The sequence below is a fragment of the Lepisosteus oculatus genome, chromosome 27, assembly GCF_040954835.1.
Source record: "Lepisosteus oculatus isolate fLepOcu1 chromosome 27, fLepOcu1.hap2, whole genome shotgun sequence".
Lineage (NCBI taxonomy): Eukaryota > Metazoa > Chordata > Actinopteri > Semionotiformes > Lepisosteidae > Lepisosteus > Lepisosteus oculatus.
This window is the reverse complement of record NC_090722.1, coordinates 7,351,869-7,364,254: the sequence shown is the minus strand read 5'-3', so window position 1 is coordinate 7,364,254 and position 12,386 is coordinate 7,351,869. Positions and strand designations below refer to the sequence as shown.

General features: G+C 60.0%; 1 protein-coding gene across 2 annotated transcripts in view; it reads left to right on the top strand.

The window, feature by feature from the left end:
- Positions 1–4,245: 4,245 nt before the first annotated feature.
- Positions 4,246–12,386, top strand: part of LOC138225289 (zinc finger and BTB domain-containing protein 7B-like) — a 31,451-nt gene continuing 23,310 nt past the window's right edge. The window contains exons 1-3 of one of the 2 annotated variants that reach the window (XM_069185043.1): positions 4,246–4,860; positions 5,092–5,237; positions 7,482–7,564. The gene's annotated coding sequence lies outside the window, so the exon portion shown is untranslated. The remainder of the gene's footprint in view (positions 4,861–5,091; positions 5,238–7,481; positions 7,565–12,386) is intronic. The other variant, XM_069185042.1, reaches the window with a different exon arrangement.

Here is a 12,386-nt window from a genome sequence, read left to right as displayed (position 1 = left end):
GCATGTGACAATAAACTGAACTGAAAAAACTGAAACTGAAAACATCTTGAGCCGTTTGCATGAGGTCTCTCCTGCACATGGCCTTGGTTTCTGTAACACATTTCATGATGAGTGCAATTAGAATTGCATTGCCTCGCATTTACTGTTCATCCCAAAGGAACCCAGTTTTTACCCTGATCTCACTGCGCTTTACTGCACTGGACTGTGCTTTTACCCTGATCTCACTGGGCTTTACTGCACTGTACTTTTACCCTGATCTCTCTGGGCTTTACTGCACTGTACTGTGCTTTTACCCTGATCTCACTGGGCTTTACTGCACTGTACTTTTACCCTGATCTCACTGGGCTTTACTGCACTGTACTGTGCTTTTACCCTGATCTCACTGGCCTTTACTGCAGGACTTTTACCCTGATCTCACTGGGCTTTACTGCACTGTACTGTGCTTTTACCCTGATCTCACTGGGATGTACTGCACTGTACTGTGCTTTTACCCTGATCTCACTGGGCTTTACTGCACTGTACTTTTACCCTGATCTCACTGGGCTTTACTGCACTGTACTGTACTTCCACCCTGACCTCACCAGGCCTTCCTGTACTGTACATCTGTACTTTTCTGTACTGTGCCTCTTGCCGTGTTTGCCACAGTTTAGCACTGCAGGGTTTGTGAGAGCTGGCTGTGCAGCCCCGTGCGCGTATGTGTGAATCTCTGCAGGCTGTCGGTGTTTGCCCGCACGCCTGTGTGCGCTTGTAGGTGTGTGTAACACAGTAGCTGACGAGCACCTCACCACAGCGCGCCGAGCACAGATTGCAGGGGTTTGGGTGGGTGGGCTGGGTCGGGCTCGGCAGACCACACTGCGCTATAAATAGCCCCCCCCCAGAGCCCCCCGATTCCTGCGTGGAGGCAAGCTGGGGGTGGAGAGGTTTGAGGGGGAGGCAACAGGAAAGGAGACAGAGACACGCGACAGCAGCTCCAGTTCCTCTGCAGAAGCCACATCAAACAGGAAGTGTCTCGGAGCAGGGTCGCGTCGCCCCTGGAGAGCGGAGCAGCGGGGTGGGTGCTGGGCGGGGGGAGGGGGGAGGGATGATGCAGAGAGGCTCACAGCAGCCGTTTCCTAGACTGCTACACCACCCCCTGCAGCACAAACCCCTGCACCGGGCCCGAAAGATGCTGGAAAACTACTACTAATAATTCTGTGAATTCCTTACACTGGTATAGTGCTTAACTCCACTCCAAGTGCTTGACAGGTGATGGGGACTCCTCTCCACCACGAATAAGTAGCCCTATGATGCACCAGTCCACACCCCAGCTCTCAGTGGGGAGGAGAGCAGAGGGATGGAGCCAGTTCAGATAGGGGGATTATTAGGAGGCCATGACTGGTAAAAGGCCAGGGGGAAATTTGGCCAGGACACCATGATAACACCCCTACTCTTTTCGAGAAACACCCTGGGATTTGTAATGACCACAGAGAGTCAGGAATTCGGTTTTATGTCTCATCTGAAGGACGGTCCCTTTTTTTACAATACAGCTGTCATCCTCACAGCACAGAGACACTGCTGTCACCCTCACAGCACAGAGACACAGAGATACTGCTGTCACCCTCACAGCACAGACACACAGAAACACTGCTGTCACCCTCAACGCACAAGCAATGGAAGCAAGGCAGGATACACCCTGGATGGGACCCCAGTCCATCACAGGGCACACAAACACAGACACACACCAGGGCCAATTATCCCAAGAGCCAATAAACCTACCAGCAGATCTTTGGACTGTTTGAGAAAACCTGAGCTCTAAAAGGTAAGCCGTGCGAACACAGAGAGAACATACAAACTCCACACAGACAGCACCCCTGGTCTGGAACTGAACCCTGAGCCCCAGCACTGGGAGGTAGCAAAGCGTCACTGTGCCACCTGGGAACATGAAATGGTCAAACTTCAGTCTTAGTGCAGACTGTTTTTCACCTCCTCCAGTGGAGAGTCTCATTTCGGCACGAGATCACAATCTGACTGCTTGGAGGAGTGTGAACGTGCCCCAGTGCTCGCTGAGAGGACACACAGGGCCCCACAGCTCTCACAGGTCTCTTGCACTGCTCAGGTTTGCCTGTGCGTAGACTGCTGTCTTCACCTCTTACTCCACAGGGCAGTCCAGTCCATTCCCGTCATGTAAAACTGTCCATACCAGCGTGTTTCAGAAGACTGCTGGGAGGAATGTAGCAGGAGACCTCTGCTGTAGCTGAATACAGGAACCAAACACTGACTGTAAGAGTCTAGAGCCCTGTGACTGGGCTGTGTCAGTGGACTGTAAGAGTCTAGAGCCCTGTGACTGGGCTGTGTCAGTGTCCCGGACTCCACAGGGACTGTAAGAGTCTAGAGCCCTGTGACTGGGCTGTGTCAGTGGACTGTAAGAGTCTAGAGCCCTGTGACTGGGCTGTGTCAGTGGACTGTAAGAGTCTAGAGCCCTGTGACTGGGCTGTGTCAGTGTCCCGGACTCCACAGGGACTGTAAGAGTCTAGAGCCCTGTGACTGGGCTGTGTCAGTGGACTGTAAGAGTCTAGAGCCCTGTGACTGGGCTGTGTCAGTGTGCCAGACTCCACAGGGACTGTAAGAGTAGCAGCCAGGTACATTGTAATCACTGTAATGCACACTCAGCTGAGGTAAAGTCGTGAATGACACAAACTTTGCAGAAATCATGTCAAAGCAAAGCAAATACTGCAAGCACAGTAAACCTGGAGCCAAAAGTAGTGTAAACTGGTCATTTCAGCATCCTGCCAACAGGCAAATCACCAACCCCCTTAATTTGTATGAACAGGAAGGGATTAGAGCCACTCAGCCTTATCATAGCAAGAGAATCAGAAAGCACAGAGCTTGCCTGCACAACAAAGACTAGGAGCACAAATTTCACCTGCACAGCACAAGGACACAGCACATGGCTGTTAACAGCCCAGAGGCACAGAGACGCTGCTGTCACCCGACAGACTGTAATAAAAAGGGATTTACATAGGAAGACTGTGTTGTCTGGACTGTAGATACACTGGAGGTTCTGACTGTAATAAAAGGGAAATTATGTAGGAAGACTGCCTTGTGTGGACTTTAGATGCACCGGGAGCTGAGACTGTAATAAAACAGGATATTATCTAGGAAGATCACCTTGTCTGATCTATAGATGCACTGGGGGCTCTGACTGTAATAAAAGTGACATCATGTAGGAAGACTATCTCTGCCAGTCTGCAGATGTGCTGGTGGCTCTGGGAGATACAGTGTACCTGTGAGGGGGGATCCCAGCACCCTCTTAATTGCTAAGTGGTGTAGTCAGCTACAGAGCTAACATTTATCAGATTAAATGTTGCAGTCATCCGTGGCAATTCGTCATTGAGGAGATGTTTTTTGTCCGAAGCAGCTCGCAGACGCGGCAGCACCGGCTCGGGAACTCGCGCCGGGAGCCGACATTGGCGCGAAGCCATCATTTTCCCGAGCCGGGGCAAGATTAGCGCTGCGGGAAAGGAGCAGGCTGGAACCGCTGGGGGGGTCAAAAGGGCTTTCCAGCGCCGAGGGGGTCAAAGTTAGCAGCGGAGCCCAAGTAGAGTTGAAAGACGTTCAAGTCCCTCACGGCTCCAGGGCTGACACCGCACGAAGAGCGACCTCTGGCGGCCATCAGCGGCGTGAGCCGGCGAACCGCAAGCGTGTCATGAGCAGACTACAGCGCAGGACCGACGGCTCTCCGACCAGCCGGACAAGCTGCCTCGGCGCGAACTGACCGCACTGGTGTCACCGCGGCGGGACGGGCTCTGGGGGGGGAGGGCAGGAGGCTCTTCCGCACACCGCCCAGCGCCCCTCCGCTCCGGGGGAGCGGGCTGGAACTGGCGGACGGACAGCCAGGCTGGGGGAGAGGCTGAGCTCAGAGGAGGATGGGTCCCCTGTGGGAAAGGGCGCGTTGGGGGAGGCGGTGTGGGCGCTGCACATCCCGCAGCCGGAGAGCAACGCCGACCCTCTCCTCTCCTCTCCTCGCCGAGACGTACCTGCTTCAGCGCTACCTGCCGCCCCGAGCAGCAGCAGAAGCAGCCCCGCCGCAGACTCGCCTCCGAAATCCTGCCGGCGGCTCCGGGGAGCGCTATTTCTGAGGGTCTCCGCCCAGGGTGTCTGTTGTGTTGTCGACAAACAGGGCTGCTCCGACCCACCCGGGCGACTCTTTCCACTGAGCCCCCTGGGCCGCTGGAGGGGGGGGAGGAGGAGGAGGACGAGGGAGGCGGGCAGGTCATGGTGCGCGCGTGTGTTCACCTGTTGCGGCGCGCCCCTCGCTCGCTCGCCCCCCTCGGCGCGTCGCGCACCCGCCGCCGGAGGGGGGGGTACGAGCGCGACACCGGCCCCACCTCTGAGGGCGCGCCCACCTTAACGCCGCGCGATCCCGAGGGAACCTGTTGCTGGCCGGAGCGCAACCCCCCCCGCAAGCGACAGCGCCGGCGACCAATAGCGACGCGCCGGGGGTTTCCCAGGGCCCACCGTCCCGGCGGCTCCGCCAATCCGCTCTTTGGAATAAGTAGGACAGCCGCTTCCTGGTTGAGAATTAAGGAGGAGCTGGATGGGGAGAAGTAGCGGGGAGGGAGGGGGGTGTTATTGAGAGCTGACGGGTCCGCAGGGAGATGTGAGAGAGCGAGGGAGACCAGGAAACGGCTCTGCACGGCGAAAACACCCCCGGACAGCGGCGCACAGGGGGCACGGGAATGAGCCAGTGACGGACCCGCGGAGCTGGACGGGGCAGGCGGACAGAGAGCCTGTTGCCCGCCGCAGTTCTGCCCCGGCGGGGGGAGACGGGAGTGCGTGTCAGGATCCAGGAAGTACGCGGGGATCAGGTAGACAGCTCAGGTGAGTCCCTCCGCGACAGCCCGCGGTTCAGGTCGCCTCCCGCTGCCCCGTTCGCCCCCTTCCTCTCCCCGCCGAGACCCTCTGCAGTGGCCGGCGGCTCTCGGCCAAGGTGTCCCCGCCTCACCCCCCGAGCCGGGCGCCGCCGCCGCACGGGTCACGGCGGAAGACCACCCACGTCACCGGTGTCCATAACTGCCTCTGGCGTCACAGCCTACCTGTCTCGCCTCCCAGGTCCTCCGATTTCCCCTCTGCGACCCACGCAACCTCCATATCTACCACACGCGCGGCTGCGAGCGCTTCAGCCGGGGAGTCGCTGGGAAGTTCAGCGGGGAGGACAGACGGATATCGCCGTGCGGGGGCGGGGGGTCGAGGGCCAGGTGAGCGCCGTCCGCCCCGACGGGCTCGGCTCAGGTGGCGGCTCACCTGAGGAGCTATTTATATCCGCCCTGGCCAGGGGTCGCGCTCGCTGGCCCGGGAGGTCGTTACAGCTGTTTTAACGGGCTTGGTGGCGGTCAGCCTTCTCCCCCGGGGGGGCTGCGGTGCCTGTTTCTGTCCCTGACGCGACCGGTTCCACCCGCCCCCCCCCCTCCAGCGCCGCGCACGCGTGTGGGGTCGCAGCTGCGTGGCGCCGCGCCGAGCTGCGTGGAGGCCCCTTCCTCAGGCGCGAGCTGCTGTGGGAGACGGGTCCGGCGAGCCCACTCGCCCCTCGTCCCGCGTGGGAAGGGGCGCCGTGAACACCCAGCCGGGGGTGTGTGTGGCGCTGTCCCAGCCCACCCGTGACCGGGAGTGACGGGCGCCCAGCCTCAGAAACCTGCTCCCTTCACTTGAGCTGGGAAGAGACTTCAGTTCTGTAACTTGTGAGGTGTGATGCTTCTTACTGGTGTAGTTTTAAAGACTGGAGGCGTGGGGGTGGGGAGAAGGTTTGTCTCTGAAATCAGGCACTGTCCTGCTGCCTGAGCGCGCGTGTGTGCGCTGGGGACCAGCAGGCTGGCTGTGGTTTCAGCCGGGGGGTACCCTGTTGCTCTCCGAGCGACCCCGAGAGACACCCGTTTCTCCCCTGCGCCAGGGCCCTGGGGTCTCGGGCGAGCCGGTGCCTCGCTGACCCTGGGCCCTCTGAGGTCAGCGGCCTGTCCTCCTCACCCCCGTGCTAGCCTCACCGCAGCGGCTCCCAGCACGGTTCTGAACTGCCGTGTGAGTGTTTTCCCACCGGGTCCGTTACCGTCGTGCTGTTCGTTCTGGTGGCTGAACCGGGACAGCGGGGGACGGAGGGGGGACTCAGTCCCGAATCCCGATTGGGAAGCTCGCTCCGCACGCGGATCAGGAGTGAAACTCCCCACAGCGCACCTGACGCTGGGGGAGAGACGCCCTGGGCTGCGGGCTGGTCTGCTGGCTGCTGCCATGGCCACCAGCTGGTAAACACTGGGCACTACCCTTTGGGGATTGTGGGAGCTTGGTGCCGGCGCAGGGTACAGGCGGTGGGTGCCCCCCCGTGCGGCCCCCCCGTGCGGCGCCAGCACTGGTCAGAGGGGAGGGGGTCTGAGTGGCGCTGCTGGGAGACTCTGCTTGCTCAGACCTCTGCGGCGGTTTCTTCTGTAATTGCTGTTTGCTTCTGGGATGACGTGATCAGAAGGTGTGCCACATCCCCCCCCCCGCCCTGTCAGTTGTGCAACTGAGCTGCGCCCTGCCCCACGTGCCCCAGGCTCTCCTGGCACAGAGCCGCCCTTGGCACCCGCGCGTGAGCTCGGCAGAGACTCCCCGATCCCGGGGCGACTCAGGTGGCTCTGCCAGGACTCTGCTGCGTCCGCGTCCTGCCCTGCCTCGCCCGGATCCCGCGCCAGCCTGAACCCCACACCCCCTCTGTTGTGCGCAGCCACCCTGTCTGCACTCCCACACCCCCTCAGAGGAACACAGACACCCCGCCTGCACCCCCACACTCCCCCACTGCACACAGACACCCCACCTGCAGCCCCCACATCCCCTCACTGCACACAGACACCCCGTCTGCACCCCCACATCCCCCCACTGCACACAGACACCCCACCTGCAGCCCCCACATCCCCTCACTGCACAGACACCCCGCCTGCACCCCCACATCCCCTCACTGCACACAGACACCCCGCCTGTAGCCCCCACATCCCCTCACTGCACACAGACACCCCACCTGCAGCCCCCACATCCCCTCACTGCACAGAGCCACCCCGCCTGCACCCCCACATCCCCCCACTGCACACAGACACCCTGCCTGCACCCCCACATCCCCTCACTGCACAGAGCCACCCCGCCTGCACCCCCACATCCCCTCACTGCACACAGACACCCTGCCTGCACCCCCACACTCCCCCACTGCACACAGACACCCTGCCTGTACCCCCACACTCCCCTCACTGCACACAGACACCCCGCCTGTAGCTCCCACACTCCCCCACTGTACGCAGACAGCCCGCCTGCACCCCCACATCCCCTCACTGCACACAGACACCCCACCTGCAGCCCCCACATCCCCTCACTGCACACAGACACCCCACCTGCAGCCCCCACATCCCCTCACTGCACACAGACACCCCGCCTGCACCCCTCACTGCCCTCACTGTGTCGTAATGCCCCGCCTGTCCCCGCCGCAGCTCCGCTGACGGAAGACCGGCCCGCCACAGAGACCCGCTGCCGCCGCCGCCCTCCTGGGGTTCATGGACCGGAGGCGAGAGGGGTGAGTTCGCCGTTCCGATGAGCCCGGGGGGCAGCAGTCCAGGGAGGTCGGGGGGGGCAGGTCTGCCGCGAGGGGAGCCCCGCTCCCCGCCGGACGTTCTCCTGGCCCGTGACGGAGCCCAGCCCATCGCCGGGCAGGCTGGGCAGCCCGACTCCACGTGTGCCCGCGGCGCCAGCGGCGTGTGGCCGGCGCGGCGCTGCCGCTGCAGTGCACCTTGGGAAGGCTCCCCGCCGGCGGCCCCAGGCAGCGCCTGGCCCCCGCGAGGTCTCGGCGTCACATGTCGGGGCATGTGTGAGCCTAGTTCCCCTTCTCGCCTGGTGTCGTAGCTCTGCTCGCTTCCAGGAGCGCTGAGCTTGCGGTTTCAGTGCCTGTCTCATCTCCTCCGCGCTCTTGGGTCAGCAGTTTCTCTGAAGCCCCCCCGGGGCGCGGTGGGCCTGTGGTGGGCGCTTCCTGTGGCGCTGCGGTTACAGTTCTGCACGGAGCGCCGCTGCTGGGCTCGGCAGTGTGAGATTGAGACGCCGCGCCGCCCTCCCCCAGCCAGCCGGGTGCTGCTGAATCGCCTCGCTGGGACCGGGCTGGAGCTGTGCCTGGATCGCCAGGGCTGGGACTGGGTCAGAACCGGGCTGGATATGAGCCCAGCAGCAAAATGGCTGAACGTTGGAGGAGAGTTCCAGTTAGTTTTCAAAGATTGTTACACCGGGAGGTCCGCTGGTCCAATGGTGAAGGCTCAGGGCTGTTACACCAGGGGGACAGCTGGCCCAGTGGTTAAGACACAGGGCTGTTACACCAGGGGGACAGCCGGTCCAGTGGTGAAGACACAGGGCTGTTACACCAGGGGGACAGCTGGTCCAGTGGTGAAGACACAGGGCTGTTACACCTGGGGGACAGCCGGTCCAGTGGTGAAGACACAGGGCTGTTACACCAGGGGGACAGCCGGTCCAGTGGTGAACACACAGGGCTGTTACACCAGGGGGACAGCCGGTCCAGTGGTGAACACACAGGGCTGTTACACCAGGGGGACAGCCGGTCCAGTGGTTAAGACACAGGGCTGTTACACCAGGGGGACAGCTGGTCCAGTGGTGAAGGCACAGGGCTGTTACACCAGGGGGACAGCTGGTCCAGTGGTGAAGACACATGGCTATTACTGTTACTGATCCCCCCATGATCTGTCTTTCAAAGGATACAAACAGCACTGAGCTCCTCCTGTCTGTTAGAGAGGCTGCAGTCCTCTGGCTCATCTGTGTCAGTGGCCTTGGAGATGAGTGTGTGTCAGGTGACATGGTGCCGCAATTGGTGACAGCACAACTCCGGACAACAGCGCCCCCGCAGGCAGCTCCCAGTTAGTCCAGGAGGGCCAAACCGCTGAGAGTCGCGCAGTCGCGTTACCCCGGCCCCTGCAGGACGGGTTGTCTCCCTGTACTGTAAGGCAGCTGTGTGTCCAGGGCCTGAGTAACGCTGAGGTGCACAGTGACGGGCAGCAGGGCCGGGAAAGGGCAGGGGGTGCGTGGGGGGGTACAGTGACGGTCAGAAGGGAAAGGGCAGCCGGGAAAGGGCAGGGGTTGTTGGGGGGGGGGGTGGGGGGGACAGTGACGGGCAGAAGGGAAAGGGCAGGGGTTGTTGGGGGGGGGGGGGTGGGGGGTACAGTGACGGGCAGAAGGGAAAGGGCAGCCGGGAAAGGGCAGGGGGTGTTGGGGGGGTACAGTGACGGGCAGTAGGACCGGGAAGGGCAGGGGGGAGTGTAGGCGGAGCGCAGGAATGGCGGAGTGCAAACATCAACAGGGGGATTTCTCGCTCGCGATGGGTGAGCCATCAGCCTGCTTTCCCCGAAAGCGAAACCCCGGTGAAGCGTCCCGCGGCTCAGAAGGGGAAACCTGGGGCGGGTGTCAGTCGCACCCACGGCCGTGCAGGGAGGCTTGGTGTCATGCGTCCTAATTTAGCAGCACATTCCAGTAATGTTGCCGTTTCTGCAGGGTGATTCACCCGCCAGCGTGAATCACTCGAGCTGGGGTCGCTCGTTTCCCCTGAAGCCCTCGCCGCAGGGCTGCTGCCGTCTCTCTCTCGCTCTCACCTGCAGGTCTCGTCTCCGCGGGGTCCCCTCGCTCGCTGGCTCGCCTGCTCTGCCGCGGGGAGCGGTGAGGAAGCCGCAGTAATGCGCGGAGTGCTGCAGTACTGTACGCGCACGCACTGCTGCCCTTTCTGTTCATGGGGCTGGGGCTGGGCGGGGTGATTAAGACCCTTAGCAGGCTATGTGAACCTTAGTATTAAGGCACACAAACTAACACAGCTATGCACACTCACACTCACGCCTGCATGCGCACTAACACAGCTATGCACACTCACACTCACGCCTGCACGCGCACTAACACAGGTGTGCACACTCACACTCACGCCTGCACGCGCACTAACACAGGTGTGCACACACACACTCACGCCTGCACGCGCACTAACACAGGTGTGCACACTCACACTCACGCCTGCACGCGCACTAACACAGGTGTGCACACTCACACTCACGCCTGCACGCGCACTAACACAGGTGTGCACACTCACACTCACGCCTGCACGCGCACTAACACAGGTGTGCACACTCACACTCAGGCCTGCACGCGCACTAACACAGGTGTGCACACTCACACTCAGGCCTGCACGCGCACTAACACAGGTGTGCACACTCACACTCACGCCTGCACGCGCACTAACACAGGTGTGCACACTCACACTCACGCCTGCACGCGCACTAACACAGGTGTGCACACACACTCACGCCTGCACGTGCACTAACACAGGTATGCACACTCACATTCACACCTGCACGCGCACTAACACCGGTGTGCACACGCACTCACGCCTGCACGTGCACTAACACAGGTGTGCACACACACTCACGCTTGCACACGCACTAACACAGGTTTGCACACCAACTCACACCTGCACACACACTAACACAGGTATGCACACACTTACACCTGCACACGCACCAACACGGGTATGCACACACAAACCTAGGCATGCATTCATACACGCACAAACAGGTGAGCATTCAGTCACAAGCACACAGTCAAATACAGAGGTGGAAACACAGGGGGCACACACAGACTCATACAAACGTGCACACATGCACACTATCTTTGTGGGAAATTCCAACTTACTCCTACAAAATGTTTTTATTTACCCTTCTATACGGTGTGAAAACAGACCCAGAAATGAGATGTTTTGACACATTTAGATTTTAAAGAAGATGCCATTTATAAAAAACCTTGTGGCGATGAGCACAGAGGAGGTACTGTGGCTGTAGGCATATTCTGTCAGATTACACACCAACAGGTGTACACGCATGCTGACACCACCTGGTGCACACTTACTCACACTGTCACTAATTGGTGCACACTCACTCACACACTATAACTCATACGGACTCGCACACACACGCGCCTCCTGTCTTTAGTTCCAAAGCCACCTGATTCACTGTGTTAAATGCTGAGGCCTGAGGCCTGTGGCTCTGCAGGTATCGCTCAGGTGGCAGTTCAGAGCCCCTCCCCCAGCACCGCGTCACTCTTCGGATCCGGTCTTATCTGCGTCCAGATCAGCGGCACCACTGTTATGCAACGCCTGAGCTCTTGACACACAGCGGGGTGTGAGGAAGGAAGACGCTGCGTCTCTGACCTCCTTACAGTCACCCGAGAGCCCACTATCTACAAACTCCGCGCTCTCTAAGCGTGTCTCCTTCATCTCCCTCGCGCTGTCACTCCTCTTCCTCTCAGCACGACCTCTCTCCACTGCAGCAGCTGATCATCTCAGTGAGGCGCCAGATAACCCCGACACAGTGCTGCACTAGTGTGTCTCTGCTCCATGTTGTGGTGTGTGGTGTCAGGGCTCTGAGCAGGGCTCTGCGCCAGGGAGCTGTGATCCCTGGGTGTTGTGCTGCGTCTGTGTCAGGGCTCTGAGCTGGGCTCTGCGCCAGGGAGCTGTGATCCCTGGGTGTTGTGCTGCGTCTGTGTCAGGGCTCTGAGCTGGGCTCTGCGCCAGGGAGCTGTGATCCCTGGGTGTTGTGCTGCGTCTGTGTCAGGGCTCTGAGCTGGGCTCTGCGCCAGGGAGCTGTGATCCCTGGGTGTTGTGCTGTGTGTCAAGCCTCTGAGCTCTGAGAGGTGAAATGTCACCTCTGGGCTTTGTGACTCAGTGCCAGAGTTAGCTATAACTGTTATTGCAGGAACTCTGTGTCCCAGGACACTGTATGCTCTCCTCTTACACCCACACATAGCCAGCTCTGACACACACAAACACATACATGTGCACGGGCACCCAGCCAGCATTGTCACACACACACACCCTCATACACCTGAGCCAGCAGAGCCCTCAGCAGCCAAAGGCTCTGCCCTTTTCATCGTGACAGGGCGGTTTGTCCTAAAATCCCCTGTAAAGTTATCTCTGCATCTCCCTGGTCTCTCATACTGTCTGTACCTTTCCTTCCCTTTTCACAGAGACTCTCTCTCTGCCTGTGTTCACCCTCTCCCTCTCTCTGTGCCTCTGTTCACCCTCTCCCTCTCTCTCTGTGCCTCTGTTCACCCTCTCCCTCCCTCTCTGTGCCTCTGTTCACCCTCTCCCTCTCTCTCTGTGCCTCTGTTCACCCTCTCCCTCCCTCTCTGTGCCCCAACCTGACCACGCAGTGTGGGTGGCTCTTTGCAGCTCCTCTCTCTTGTAGAGGCACAGATTTTTTGAATCCGATTTTCCTCTCAGATTAAAACCCACACCTGCCATGTGTGTGTGTCAAAGAAGTGGAGTTTTCTGTTTTTCTAAGAATATGTTTTCATAAAAAAAAACTTAT